Source organism: Dipodomys ordii, unplaced genomic scaffold (genome assembly GCF_000151885.1).
Source record: "Dipodomys ordii isolate 6190 unplaced genomic scaffold, Dord_2.0 Scaffold21, whole genome shotgun sequence".
In the NCBI taxonomy this organism is placed as follows: Eukaryota; Metazoa; Chordata; class Mammalia; order Rodentia; family Heteromyidae; genus Dipodomys; species Dipodomys ordii.
Genome location: NW_012267237.1, coordinates 4,574,971 through 4,589,759, shown reverse-complemented (window position 1 = coordinate 4,589,759; position 14,789 = coordinate 4,574,971).

The following is a 14,789-nucleotide window of genomic DNA, read 5'->3' as shown; positions in this document are numbered from 1 at the left end:
CCAAACATGAAATGCATGACAATTGCAATCTTTTTTAATGCATTCTGGCATCAGTAGAATTGGAAAAGCCTTTGTGGAGAATTCATTAGAATAGAAGGCACTGTTAGGAATGCTTGGTAGCTCATTCCCATGGTCAACTTCCAATCTTTTTCTCAGTGGAGATTTAGGAGGACACATTCCTCATTAGGCTGATGGTACCTGACCTGGTCAACTGCATTGGGACATGCATGCATCCTGGTCTTAGGCAACTGGTGAAGGCCACCTGGTATGAGACAAAAAGAACTCTGGTGACCTGGAATGAATTTCTATCTCAGGTTGTCCCTCCTTCCTGAAAATAGTCTGCCTGGAAGCTGGGTGGCTGCAGTTCTCAGCAGAAAGACAGAGCTGGGGAAGTCTGTGGTGATCTTCAGCTACGGCAGCCTTCAAGCTAGTTTGTTTTGTCAGCACTTGTCTCTCAGCAGCAAGAGCAGTCCAACGGAAGCTGACGGTATGAAACCTATGGCATGAGTTAACCGTGGCGTTGGCAATGACTTTCCTTGTGCATCATCCTGGTCAAGGAAGGTACCCACAATGGCTTTGCTGATCACACTCCTCGCCTCTAAGGCCATTCTGCATCCAGGCATCACAGTGGCCTCTGCTTTCAAAGCAGGTGTTGATCAGGACATTTACTGTGGTGACCGTTCAGAGAATGTTTTGTGGAAACAGAAGAGCTGTGCGTCTGGAGCCTGGCCACAGCCTGCCCTCCATGCTGTGGCTGGATTTCCCAGGCCTTCTGCTTAGATTCTATGGTGTCAGTGTTTCAGCAGGGACACCCTATCACACCGCAGAAGACAGCAGCAGAGCAGTGGGACTGCTGTGCTCAGCTCTCCCTGCGGGAGCCTGTTTCCTTTGGTTTGTTCTTCACTAGCAAGGAACAATTGTGGTTCACTTTGAGGGAGGAGAGTTCTTTCCTCTGTGAACCTGAGAGTCCAGAAGAATGGGAAGAGAAGTCAGTGTAGGCATCTGTCCCACTCAGAGGAACGGAATACTTTCTGGAAGACAGAAGCCATGTCTCTGAGGTGAGATGGTTCTCGTTGAAAACACATTTATTTCAGAAGAAGCAAACTTCACTTAGACATCTTAAAGCATACGTTTAAAAGTCAAATGTAATATGTAAAATTTTATGCCAGTTGAGGGAGTAAGTTTAAATTTAAAAATTGCTGATTATTGATTTAATAATTATGTATGAAGATATGTAGGGGATGCCAGAATAGATATTTGCAAACATGTAAAGTTTTGTCAGAATATTTTAATATTCTATTACCGTAATATATTACTGAGACATACTACTATATAGCATATCACTATGTACTGTTAAATAACTTCTACTATAATTAGGAACCAACAAAAATATAAGATTGTATAAAAGTGGAAGTTTTAAGCAATGTAGAACTCACAGTAAAGTGGATCTTAAGTGGAAATCACTAAACCTGAGTGTCTTTAAGTATATTTCATATAGAAATTTTCAGATAGAGGCAGTGACGAAGAGGAGAAACTGTAGTCTAAGATGTATTTAGCAGCAAAAAGAAGAGTGAAAAGAAGGCACTCATATGTCCAACTCACAAAATTAGTAATAAAAGAGAAAAAAGATCCTGCTCAGAGTATTAAATAGTAACCATAAGATACTTTTTAAGAAGAGAAGGAAACAGAGAAGTATTTTATGGCTTTTGGAAATAGCATTAGTTAGATTAGCTACAATGTCAAGTAACCCCAGGGTCTCACTGATTTATCCTAATAAAGTTTACTTCTCAAATCATAAATGTTCTCAGCATGTGCATTCTATTAAACCAGCTCGCCTCATGAATTTCTTTAAGACACTTTCTACCCCAGACCGCCATTTTGTGCTATGCACTGAATCTGCACTTGGAATAATGACACATGTGATTTTGTTTATTGTATTTTAAAACTTAAAAGTTAGTTCATAAGCATTAGCCATCTTCTATCTTTATTTCTGATAATACAATAGCCAGTGCTTCTTATTACCCTAAAATATAGACATATGTGAAAAATAAAGCTCAGATCAGAACGAACCACAGCTCCTATTCTCTACAACTTCCTCTCCTTTATGAACTCACAAGCTTGCAATAGTTAGACCAGAGTTCTCTCCCACCTGTGCCTTGAGATCTCACCAGGTGCTCTCAAGAATGGGTGATGAGAGAAATCAACCTATAGCCATTAGCCTATCTGAACTGCATCATAGTTTTATAAACAAGAAAGAAAAGGAGATACTCTACACCCAGTCATCTCTGCTTGTTGCAGGCTGTGCAGTACCAAAATCCCCTGACAGAGTTCACTTTCCACAGGTATTAGTCCTATCTTGTATGTATCATAGGAGTCAAATCCACACTCATTCTACCGTTTTTGCCGAGAGAAGAGTCTTTCTAAATGTAGTCTTGACGTAATTACTATTTACTCTAACTGATATCCACATACTTACCTATTTTAAATTGAGATAGACTATTCTGTTTTACTATGCATTCTTTCTTAATTTTTTTATTGTGAAAATACTGTACAGAGGGGTTACAATTACACAGGCAAGATAATGAGTACATTTCTTATCAAGCATTGTAGCCTCCTCCTTTGTTTCCCCTTCCCATCCCCCCCAATACTCCTCTCCCCCCACCAAAGTTGTAAAGTTCGTTTTCAACAGAACGATTTGTACATCTCATTGTTGAAATAGGTCCACCTGTATCCCTATTTAAACGATTGTATTCTACATTTATTTTTCATGTAAATATTTACATGATACATTATTTTTATCAATCATGTACAATTTATCACACCAAAAAACGAAATAAAAGCAAAACCAAGAATAACTTTGAATTAATTGTTTCTTAGAATCATTATCTCAAAGAATAGAATTTTTTAGAGAATTTTAACTCCAGTGTTCTGGAATGGCTTGGTAATTTCATTTATTTTTTTCATGGAATAATTAGGAAATAAGATTCCAGCAATCTTTCAGATATCCAAATGCAAAGGAGAAGCAAGACCTGTAACTTCCTCTATGGCCATACCCACCCTGAGTTGATACCACCCAAGGTGTGAGTCTTGCTTCTGGACTGCTCTACTGAACATCTATGGTTATCAGCACACGGTCAGGAACAGTGATGGTCTATTGCCTACCCAAAAATGCTACCCAGAGCACTAAATTCTCCTGCTTTGGATGATATTAAATATTGTACGATCATAACTGAATTTATGTTAGCAAACTATTAAATATTAAAATATTAAAATATACGGTAAAATTCCAGGTTGAATTCAGTCTTTATGGTTCGTATTTCTTAATTAGAAATAGCAACCAATATGGATTATAAAACAAGAATATTTTGAGGTTTCCATTCTGACCTCAAAGGATAAGATCTGCCTTTAGTTCCTGTAGGCTGCTTACAAATGCATCAATGTATAGATTTTTTGTTTGGGGCTTCTTTAAAAGGATGAGCATTATTATACTATTTTCCAATCAAGTCACAAATATATCAAGTGATTAAACTTTTGAGACATTATCACTGTCAGAGTTTGGGGAGAGGGTATCTACATTTCTTTTGTGCAGATTTATGCACTTTTTTGGGGGGGGATCCGGTCGTGGGGCCTGAACTCTTGGTCTGGGCGCTGTCCCTCAGCTCTTCAGCTCAAGGCTAGCTCTCTACCACTTAAGCGACAGCACCACTTCCGGCTTTTTTCTTTTTGCTTATGTGGTGCTGAGGAATCGAACCCAGGGCCTCAGGCATGCAAGGCAAGATATGCACTTGTTTTATGTGACTATATACTTACATGTTCTGTTTTCAATGTGTTGTGCTATATGCTTAATTTTCAGATCCATAGCATATATTATTACTTACATATCAGAATACTTTAAAAATCAGCTATACTATATCACACCAAAAATTGAGCTGATGAATCTTGATCTGGCTTTCTTCAGTGCCATATGTCTCAAATTTAGTAGGATTGTTTAAATGTATAAGTTTAATCCCTGTTCATCCATCATTAACTGGATAATTATATTTCAATGAGACATCTGTGATAAAAGATCAGTTCCCAAACCTGGACTATTTTATGATGCCACTCATTCATGTTCTACAACTCAAGTCAAATGGCTCCTTTCCCTGTGCTACAAAACTTCTCAGGAAAATCAGTCCCTGGGGAGGCTCTGGGGTTAGAGGTCTTTGAGGCTAGCACTCACGACCTTCAGTCCTCCCCCAGGGAGATCATCTGCATTCATGACAGCAAAGCTGGGAATATCACATCTGGGGAGCCTGGTTCCCATAAGCCCTTCCCCCAGAATGGAAGCCGGCGTTCAGTGTCTGACTGGCTTCCTACCTCCAGCACCTGGGACTCAGCCATCAAATCTGATTAGCAAGAGATAGAAAGTTACTGTCTGTGCTGAAGGGAGATTTGTCCTTCTCTGTAAAACCACATCCTCCTTTTCAGTTTCAAAATAGAACTGAACCTTGTAGCCCTAACCTCATTTTATGATCCCATCAAGCCAACCAGATCCTGGATGCAAGCTAGCTTGCATAGCACAGCAATGACACCTGCTATGTTAGTTATTACTTATCGCAGAATGGCTTGCCCAGGTTTTGCAAGTTCCTCTGGGATTACAGACTCTGGATGTGAACGTTTGCAGAGGGTTAAAATGCACCATGGGCCATTTCTTGAAGCAGTATTCGTTAAATGTACACCACAGTTCTGAAAGAAATAGCCAACCAGCACTTAATTCTGATAATCCTACTTTTAGCCTTAAAATTCAGATTGAGTCAGGATATGTTTGAGCCGTCAGTCATAGAGGATATTGAAAGATTGTCAAGGAGACCTCAGACACATGCTTGAAGTGAGTGCACTGAGACAGAGGCGTGGCTCAAGGGGTAGAGCAGCTGCCAGCAAGTGCAAAGCCCTGGGTTCAAACCACCAAAAATAATTGACTGCAAGTGTGGCTCCAGTGGCAGAGTGCCAACTGTCGTGAAAAAGCTGAGAGCACAAAGCCCTGAGTTCAAGCCCTGACACAAAAAGAAAAACAGTGTGTATGCTTGTGTGGACGAGATGAAGACACAAAGCATACTGAGCCTGGCTTTCGGGCGACACAGTCAAGCTGGAAATAAAGTGGCTCTTATTACTAGATAGTCACGAGAGCTCTGTAATGCTTTTATGATGACAGATGACATGGGGAGTGCCTGAAGGAAAACGATTAGAGGCCGTTAGAAATGCACGTTAACTTCCTCGGGAGGCATACAACATCGTCTTGAGGAGATGCATGGGCACAGCCGTCTCCCTTCTGCCATGTTTCTGGAGGGGATGCTGGTCATTGGAAGAAGACCTGGGGGAAGCCTGTCTCCGCCTGGCCATGGTTCCCCAGCTAAAGGGTCAATAGAATTCTAAGGTCTTCTTGGGAGCCATTGGTGGAAATGGGCCCCTTCATCGCCCGGAGGAGAGACCAACACTGCAGCAAATATCCAAACCACGTGATTTCTAGAAGGAGTTCATCAGCAACTTGAAATCTAAAACTGAATAAAACAACAAAACATGGAGCTAGCCCGGGTTGCTCTTTGGTGTCACTGAGAGAGACAGTTCTCCTTGCTCCTCTCCTAATCAGCACTTAAATTTAATTTATGGAGAATTTTAGGGAATATATCGAGGAATACATTCTTCAACACTCTGAGCATTCAGTTGTTACAAACAATATAATATATGTAAGCATGCAATTTAAGTTATTATATATTTAAAAATTACTTAATAGAGTAATCTTTATCTTACCAAGTTGGGATGTAGGTAGCCTGTCTGTCAGGTTTACCAACACAGAGGTGCTCAGGAATTTTCATAAGTAACCTCCACCTCCGCCCACACCTTCCACAGGCCAGCTCAGGCTGACAGGACGTTCTTACATTCTTCATCTATGGATTTTGAATGTCTGCTCCTCGTTATGGGCCTTGTCTCTTGCTGTAACTCGCAGGGACCTGACTTTCACTTCCTGTGCCACCATGGGCCCAGCAGGCTCCAGCAGGCCGATGCATGGAATTGTGGGTAGAGTTTGGATACTACACCTGTGGTTTTTCTCTCACTCTAAGTGTAATCATTGTCAGCAATAATAATGCTCCTTTTCGCCTTCCATGGCTCTTGCCTTTACAATATCAGTGGAAGCCAAATTCATGCTTGCCATAATTTTTACAATTTATTTTTGTCTGCCAGTCCTGGGGCTTGAACTCTAGGCCTAGGAGCTGTCCCTGGACTGTTTATTTGTTTTGTTTTGTTTTTTGCTCAAGCCTAGCACCCTACCACTTGAACCACAGCTCCACTTACAGCTTTATTTTTTTTAGTAGTTTATTGGAAATAAGAGTCGTACAGACTTTCCTATCCCAGCTGGCATGGCACTCAGATCTCAGCCTCCTGACTAGCTAGAATTCCAGGTAAGAGTCACTGGTGCCCAACTCATTATTACAATTTATAACCACTACTTTCAGTGTGGGTCGTTTGAAACTTAAAGCTACTGCACTAAAATTTAATCTCAGAAACATTTCTACTGTTGTCTTTAACATTTCTTCAGGCAAGTAGCTGTTATACTGTAATGCCTACTGCAATGTAAATATTTATTTTGAAAAGATGAATTGTTTTCCTATTATTATATCAGGGTCTTTCCCCTTATAGATCTGGGGAGGTAATCTTAAAAACAGCAAATCATTCAACCTTCCCAGTGAAGTTCATTCCCTGATTTTCCAAAAATGCTCTGTTGGCTACAAAGCCTAGACAAAGGAGCTGCAGCAGGAGAAAAACTGACAGGTCACATTTCTGACTTAAGATTGCTATTTTTTATTTTAAGCTCACTGAAATGAAGTGTTTGGCTCTCCTTCAAGGCCTGCACTTGTGTTGATTTCTATAAGTAGTAAAGTAGATTCCAGCGGCCAAAGATCTGGAGATTTATGATGCCTTCTGGGAGCCAGCTTTACTTTTCCCCCCCAAAATCCCATTTCTACATTGTCCAATATTGGTGTTGGCAGAAGAGCAAAGGCTATCAGGAGCTGCTGGATGGGAAAAGGCTGCCCCAGCATACATTGTCCAGGGATGGCAGTGGTTCAACCTGCCCTGCTCGCTGAGGAACAGCAAATCACTTCAGCTGTCTTCTACGATTGTGCTCTGCACGAGTGATAAGCTGCATGCTGAGTAATGAGGCCTGGTAAGAGTGGCTGGCGGAGGCTGGAGGAAGGTGATGTGGGTTGGAGAGTTCTGGTATGCTCCGGTGGCCAAGGGCATCTGACAAGGGAGTGAGGTTGCTCAGGGCTTTTTCCTGGACAGTTTAGGAGACGCAGTTGTGTTCTTTTCTTTCTTAAAACAACTCTTCAAAGTTCCATGTCTTATTTTTGCTCAGCCCTCACAGTGGCCAAATCTAATCAGGAAACCACTGTGCAATGTCTTTCAAAGGCAAATAGAAAGTAGTTAGTATTTCAACCAAAATCCATTTCTCTGATTCTCTGTACAAGCCTAGACAGAATTGGTGTATATTTTTTCAGAAATATGTGGCTTTATTATGCTAGAAACAAATACAGATAAAAAGATAACATAAGAAAAGATGTATTTCCATGGCTGATGGAAATATAATTTGATATGAACATTTTCTAGGATAATTCGGCCTTCTGAAGCAAAAAGTTTGTAAACCGATGCAACATTGTTCTTGGGGTTTTATTTTCAAGGAGATACGGTCATTGTAATTTTCTTTTTCTTTATACACTGTAAGTTTTGAGTGTCTCAGGATGGTGTGACCCCTCAGGGCAAGAACGTCTTCCTGGGGATAAAGAATGAAATGCCAATGTGTGTCCCTGAAAAACTTCAGATTTCCTGAAAGGACAGTCAGGAAAATAAAAACCGCAAGTCTCTTGCCTTTGCCCTGTAGGCTCAGAATAGTTTGCCTTATTGTCACACATGCGCTGGCTCTGATGAATAGACGTAATTGAGAACTCATGGGACATCTTCATTTCTCATTCTGTTTTCCCGTCTGAAGCCTTAAGCTAAACTGTAGTGTCCTATTTTTCCTCCAGTGCGAAAGCTGGCCTGGAGAATGTCTTTTGAGACAGGGTCGCAGATCTCCAGAGCACTTAGCCAACTCCTGTGAAGCAGGGCCAAGAAGCCCACAGGCTGCAGCTCCACTCATCCTGAACCACTGTGAGCAAACTCCTGAGACTGCTTGTTATTCACAGCGGAAACCTTGTAGCATTATTCTTCCATAGCATGACGAGGACCAAAATGAAGCCATCACTCTCTTTGATTCTTGAAAGACTTAATCTTTCATGATAATGTATTTTAGGAGGATCTAAGGAAATAATTAGAAAATTTCATGAAAAACGTGTGCCCAGGAACTTTTTGGAGTGATGGGCGGGACTGGTGTTGACTGAGGGAGCGATCCACACCTGGTTTATTCATAACTTGGAGTTTGAGGTTAGGAGACGGGACTTCCGTAAGAGAAATAGAAGTTGACATCTTTCTGCTTCTAAATCCAGTGCGCTCTCTCTGCTCTCAGTGGGCTGTGGTGGGCTACAAGTCTAGAAATGCCTACTTGTTTAGTGCTTCATGTATTACAGAAGAAAAATAAGAGCCCTGTGACAAAAAAAAATTAGGAAGAAAAGGAATATACTTAATAGATTTTGATTTTCTGAAATCATAGTTCATTCAAAATAAAGCAAAGAGAGCAGATAACTAAATATGATGCATGCATGTTAACAGCTCTTCACAATGCTGCTGGAGTCTGAACTTGTCCTTGGAGATCCCCTGCCTCATCAGAGCCCCGCTACTTTCTTTGTTCCTCATTTCTCAGCCCATCCACGATGGCTCTAGCTGAACCAGCATGCTTCTGTTACTTGGAACACTTCATTTTAATTTTTATGTTATTATCATTAAGGATTTGTACAAAGGAGTCACATTTCCATGTCAGGTAAGGAGCACAATGCTTCCTGGATAATGCTACCCCTCCTATACTCTGCCCCACTTTCCCCTCTCGTCCCCATCCACAAGTCATACACTTTATCTTTTCACATTGTACATATTGTATACCATGACTTCCCATTCCTCTTCCCATTCCTATGACCCACTTTTGCCCACCATCCAAACAGAGCAAAACAAAATATGTTTCCATATCTTGGAGTTTGTTTTGAGAAATAGTGCTTTGGATGTTCAGAGGAGGGAAGCCTTTGGGTACCTCCCCTCAGTATAGTCCCCTTTAGTCAGTTTGTTTGTGTATATATGCACAGAGCCTCGTTTAAGTTATCACGTTGAGTTGAATTTTAGATCAAACTTACATAGATGACAGAAAACATACACAATTTATTTCTCTGAGGTTGGCTTACCTCACATAACAGGATTTGTTCTAGATCCAGTTATTTCCCTTCAACTTACATAATGTTATTCTTTCTAATGGATGAGTAAAATTCCATTGTACATATGTGCCACAGTTTCTCAATCCACTTGTCTATTGCAGGGCATCTGTCTGTTTCCATAACATGGCTGTTCTGAATAATGCAGCAAAGAACATGGATGCACAAGTGTCTTTACCATATCCTGACTGGTAAGGTTCTTGGTAGATGCCCACGATTGATATGGCTGGACCATAAGATAGTTCTATGTTTAATATTTTGAGGAATCTCTGAACTGCCTTTCAGAGTGGTTTTACTAGTTTTCATCCCCACTGATAATGGACTAGAGTTTCCCTTCCCCACATCCTTGTCTACATTTCTTATTGTTTACATTCTTGCTGTCAACCAGTCTTACTGGGATGAGGTGGAATCTTAATGTCATTTTGATTTGCATTTCCCCTATGGCCAGGGATTTTGAGCACTTCCTCGTGTGTTTATTGGCCATTTTTACTTCTTCTGAGAAGTCTCTATTTACTTCCTTTGCCCACCTATTAGTTGGTTTATTCATTTGCTATGGGGACTTAGTTTCTTCAGCTCAATGTGTATTTTGGCTGCATCGCTGGTAAGGAAGAAAACGTGGTATATCTCTACATAATGGAACTTTATTCTTTCATTAAAAAGAATGATACTGTACCCTTGGTAAAGAAATGGAAAGACCTGGAAAAAATATGTTCATGAAGTAAGTTAGGCCTAGAGAGATATTTTTCCTTACACATGGAAACTAGATTTCATTTATAAACTTTTCAGTAAATACATTGGGTAGTATGTAAATGTATAGAGCACTGACTAGCCTAATTCCTTAGGAAGACAAAGTCACAGTTCAACAAAATGAACACCTGGAAGCAGGCTCTTGAAAGGGGTGGGGTCAAGGAAAAAAGGAGTGAACAAGTGAAGAGAAGAAGAGAAGAAGGATGCAGACAAGAATCCAACATATACCTTACAAAATTAGGAGGCGTGGGGGAAGGTGTGGAGAAGGGAGGGATGGGTGAGAATGTTGAAAGGGGCGACACGATCAAGATGCACTGGAGTCATAAACTGCTTTCAGTGGCAGCTCCTTCCCACAACGTCTTAAAGATAATAATAATAAAATCAGAAACAAATTCCTAAAAATAAATAAATAGGTAGAAATCTTTTCCCAGTCTGTTGGCTGTCTTTCCAGTTCTGTAACTCTGTCCTTTGCTGTGTAGAAGCTTTAGTTTGATGCAACCCCATCTGTCAAGTCTGTCTCCTTTATGCTGTACCCCTGTGATGCTTGTCCTATGACTTCTAAGCTTTCTCCTACTCCAGTTTGCGGTAGTTTCAGTGTTCCAGGTCTGATGCTGCTGCCCTCCGTATACTTTGGGTTGGTATTGGTGAATGGTGACACACAGAGATACGATTTTAGTTTTCTTCATATGGACATCCAGTTTTTCCAACACCAATTATTGAATAGGCTATCTTTTCCCCACCATTTATTTTTTCCAATGTATATCTTTTTTCCACAGTTTCATTTTTGCTCCCTTATGAAACATCAGTATATAGGTTTATTCTTGGGTTGTCTAGTCTGGAGCACTTTATTTTTAAGGCATTATTTTCTTTAACTCAAATGAAAACATCTTCACCACAGAAACACCACTTCAGAGTTCTTCAGAAGCGAGATCACTACTCGCTCTACCCCGCTCTGCCCATCACAATGGCACCTTCTCACTCAACCCCCCCCCCCCGGTCCAGGATGTCACTTACCACCTAAGCTCTCCGCTCCAGTCTCTGAAGCTTTCCCTCTGTCCCAAATTTCTTTAACTTCAGCTTACTGTCGACGTTGGTTCCATGTGATTTCACCTAAATAAAATCCTCATGAAGCCTTTCCGTGGGATCCCACCAGTCCCATGAAGAGAGCGCAGCCTTCCTCCTGCTAGCAAGAGTCTTTCCTGATTCATTCACACTCATAGTTCTCATCCTTGACAGGTGCCCATTGCTCAGCTAAGAGCAGGTCCTCCCTGCCTTCCTGTTCAGGCCGAAGACAAGCCCAGCTCCCAGGCCTGACGCTCTCTCCTGTGAGTCGTTTCCTCCTGGACTCCATCAGAGCCGCCAGTTAGGAAAGCGCTGGTCCACTCCTGCCCTGTCCCCCAGAGCATGAGCTCCAGCAGGCTCCACAGCAGGTGTGGGATGGCCGCTTTCGTTCCCGCTTCCTCCTCTCAGAGCCCCGCCTTCCATCTCCATTCGTGGTTCCTCAAGGACCTCCAGAAAGTTTTGTTGAATACACAGATGCATTCAAGACTCAAATAAACAGCCCTACAGCAAAACTGAACCTCACCATCTGTGTCTCATTCATAGTTAAGGAAGAGAACAAAGTTAAAGGTGATGACTTGGCACATCATACAATAGAAAGAAAAGGAAGGAAAGACTAGAGATGCTCATTCCCTCCCAAAAGAGAGAATTCTTAGAAAGGAAAGCTAACTGGGATCTAAAGCTACTTTTTGGTCCTATATAGAAACAGAACTCAAGGTTTGTGTTGAGGGAAGCAGACTGTCACTCTAAAGCAGCCACAAGGCAAGTCATCAGAGTTCCTAGGTGGCAAAGACAGCATATCCTCAGCCACCACAGTCCCATGCGGAAGTCTGTCTACCTTCCACACAAAGAAAAAGGCCCGATGTGCCTCCCTGGCTATGCCAGGTACACACCAGATACACCACATCCTCGTGAATGAAATGAGCAGGAGACACTGCATCTCCATGAGTGAAATAGCGGGAGGGTTTGCTCGTGGTGTATCGCACTATGCAGCTGAAGCAGAGACTCCTACCACACCTCCTGCAGGTATGACCACGCTCTCTCTGAAGACAGAACAGAATGGGGACAGTGGCTCAGGGAGCATGATTACACATTCAAGCATCTTTATCCTTGGTCTTCCTGTTTAATGAGGAAAGGTTGTGGCAGCAGAAGTTCACTTTGCTTGCTTTGCTTTCCTCTCTCTATCTTTACAGGAGTTATAATCACAGGGTCTCACTCACCCATGACTTAGAAACTGGAACATCACCACAAAGTCCTTTCATTCTCTTGCAAAACACCAGCCCTTCCCAATCTTTACGGTGAGGTAACCTGAGGTGCGCATAGAATAGAAGTACACCTTCTTATGGAGTGCTCTACCCTGCCCCCTGATATGTATGTGTGTGTGTGTGTGTGTGTGTGTGTGTGTGTGTGTGTGTGTGTGTGTGTGTGTGTGTCCCAAGAGAATTCCCAAGGCAGCCAAGATGGTCCCTTCCTGCTCGAGCAGAACTAGCCAAGAGGAAGGCACTGAGCAGAAAACCAGACCTGACAACCTGTCTACAACCCCAATTCCGAGTGCGTGTTCACATGACAAAGCTGAGATTTTCCTCCTGGCCTCTGTCCAGCTGGTCTTTTCCGTTAGAAGTGGAACCGCTGTGCTCATCACTCTGATATTGGCAGCACAGCCTCTGACTCAACTCATGAAATGTGTCCTTCCTGGAAGAGCAGAATCTTACTCAAAAGACGGATATCCACAAGTCAGCAAGCAGTTAACTCGATTCTTGAAATGATCACCAAAGAGGGAAATACTTGCATGCTGCCTGTTGGTTTTTCCTCATAGAGTGCAAACAATAATTAGAGCAATGTAGGACATCTCTCCAGAGGCAAGCGACTTGTGGAATGTCATAAATCCACACATACTGAAAATACTTCTGCCTGCCTGCCACAAGAGAAAATGTAAACCCCATTAAGGAAACTTTGTGTAGATTTTTTAGTTATTTCCCTCTGCAAATATCTATAGCCTGAGCATATTGCATTAAGTGGCAGAGATAATCAGAGAAGATTAAAATGAGTTCTTTTACATGAAATACATCAATCCTGACACAGGGCAAGTGCACATAAAGGAGGACAGATTAAGGAAGCACAGATTTTTAAAAAACATATTATTATTATTGTCATTATTATCTTTAATTAGTTGTACAAAGAAGTTCCCATTCTACAAAACAGTATATGAATACAAGGTGTCTGACAACATTGTCACCAATCATTCCTAACCCTTCCCTTCTCTCACTTTTCTTTTCTTTTTTTAATTGAGATAAGGTGATTACATAAATTTCACATATTTCACAGTATTGTGGAATAGTGATACTTAGTTAAAGTCACAAACACATTTTTACCTTCACAAGGCAAATTGTCATTATCATGATCTATAAAGTTTGTGAATTCTATGAGCTTTGACAATACAATTATTTCTTAGACATCAGGTGATGTTTACATTTCTTGCCTTTTGCTTAGTATAAGCTATTCCCTCTGCCCCTCTCACTCCTCCCTTCCCCTCGCTGTCTTTGCGTTGCTTAGTTTTTTTCTTCTATGTCCAGTGCAGCTGATGGGCCCCTTTGTTGTGTGTTGTTCCATTTCCCACTTATACTGTTTCTCCTCCTGGCTTCCCTCCATTGTGTGCATGTATCTACCATATATATGTTCAAAAAAGCACAGTTTTATTAAAGACTTGATGCAACCAAAATGTGTCCCAGTATGATGAGCTAAAAGCCACATTCAAGAAGAGAGACCTTTCTATATACCTTGGAGCCCACCTACTATATTGTGTACTTTCCTCTTGTTCCTTTTCCACACTTAACAGGACATGGACAAGTAAGCAGTAACAGGTAGAGAAAGAGGGAATTTCAGATCCGTGCCACCACCTGAAGGATGGAACATGTCAGTGGGTCGTACCTCCTTCTGGAGAACTGTGGTAGAACCAGTCATGTCCCACAGCCATTAGCATTAGTATTAGATAGAGCAGAAAGATTGATGGGAAAGTCACTTTACACTGGCTTCTGTAGTCAAAAGTGATCTGCCAGGTGGAAGACCAGCAGGCAAAGGAGATAGCGAAGAATTTCAAAAATATTCTTCCCATTACAGGATGAAATAGGAGAAACACTAGGACTCCTTGGAATAGGCTGAAATTTTCTTAATTGAGACCAGAAACACAACAAATCAAAAAAAAGTTGGACAAATGGACAAATGGGATTTCATGAAATTGCAGAGCTTCTGCATGGCAAAGGACATAGCTAGCAAGATCAACAGAAAGCCCACGGATTAGGAGAAGATCTTCACTAGCCATACAATGGATAAGGGTCTCATATCTAAAATATACCTGGAACTCAAAAAATTAAATCCCCCAAGAACAAATCTTCAAAGAAACAACTGCCTAATAAATAAGTGGGCTAAAGACTTAAAGAGAAATGTCTCTGAAGAGGAAAGAAGAATGGCCAATAGACACATGAAGAAATGCTCAGCCTCTCTAGCCATAAAAGAAATGCAAATCAAAACAACATTGAGATACCACCTCACCCCAGTTAGAATGGCTAGAATCAAGAACTCTAATAATAACAGATG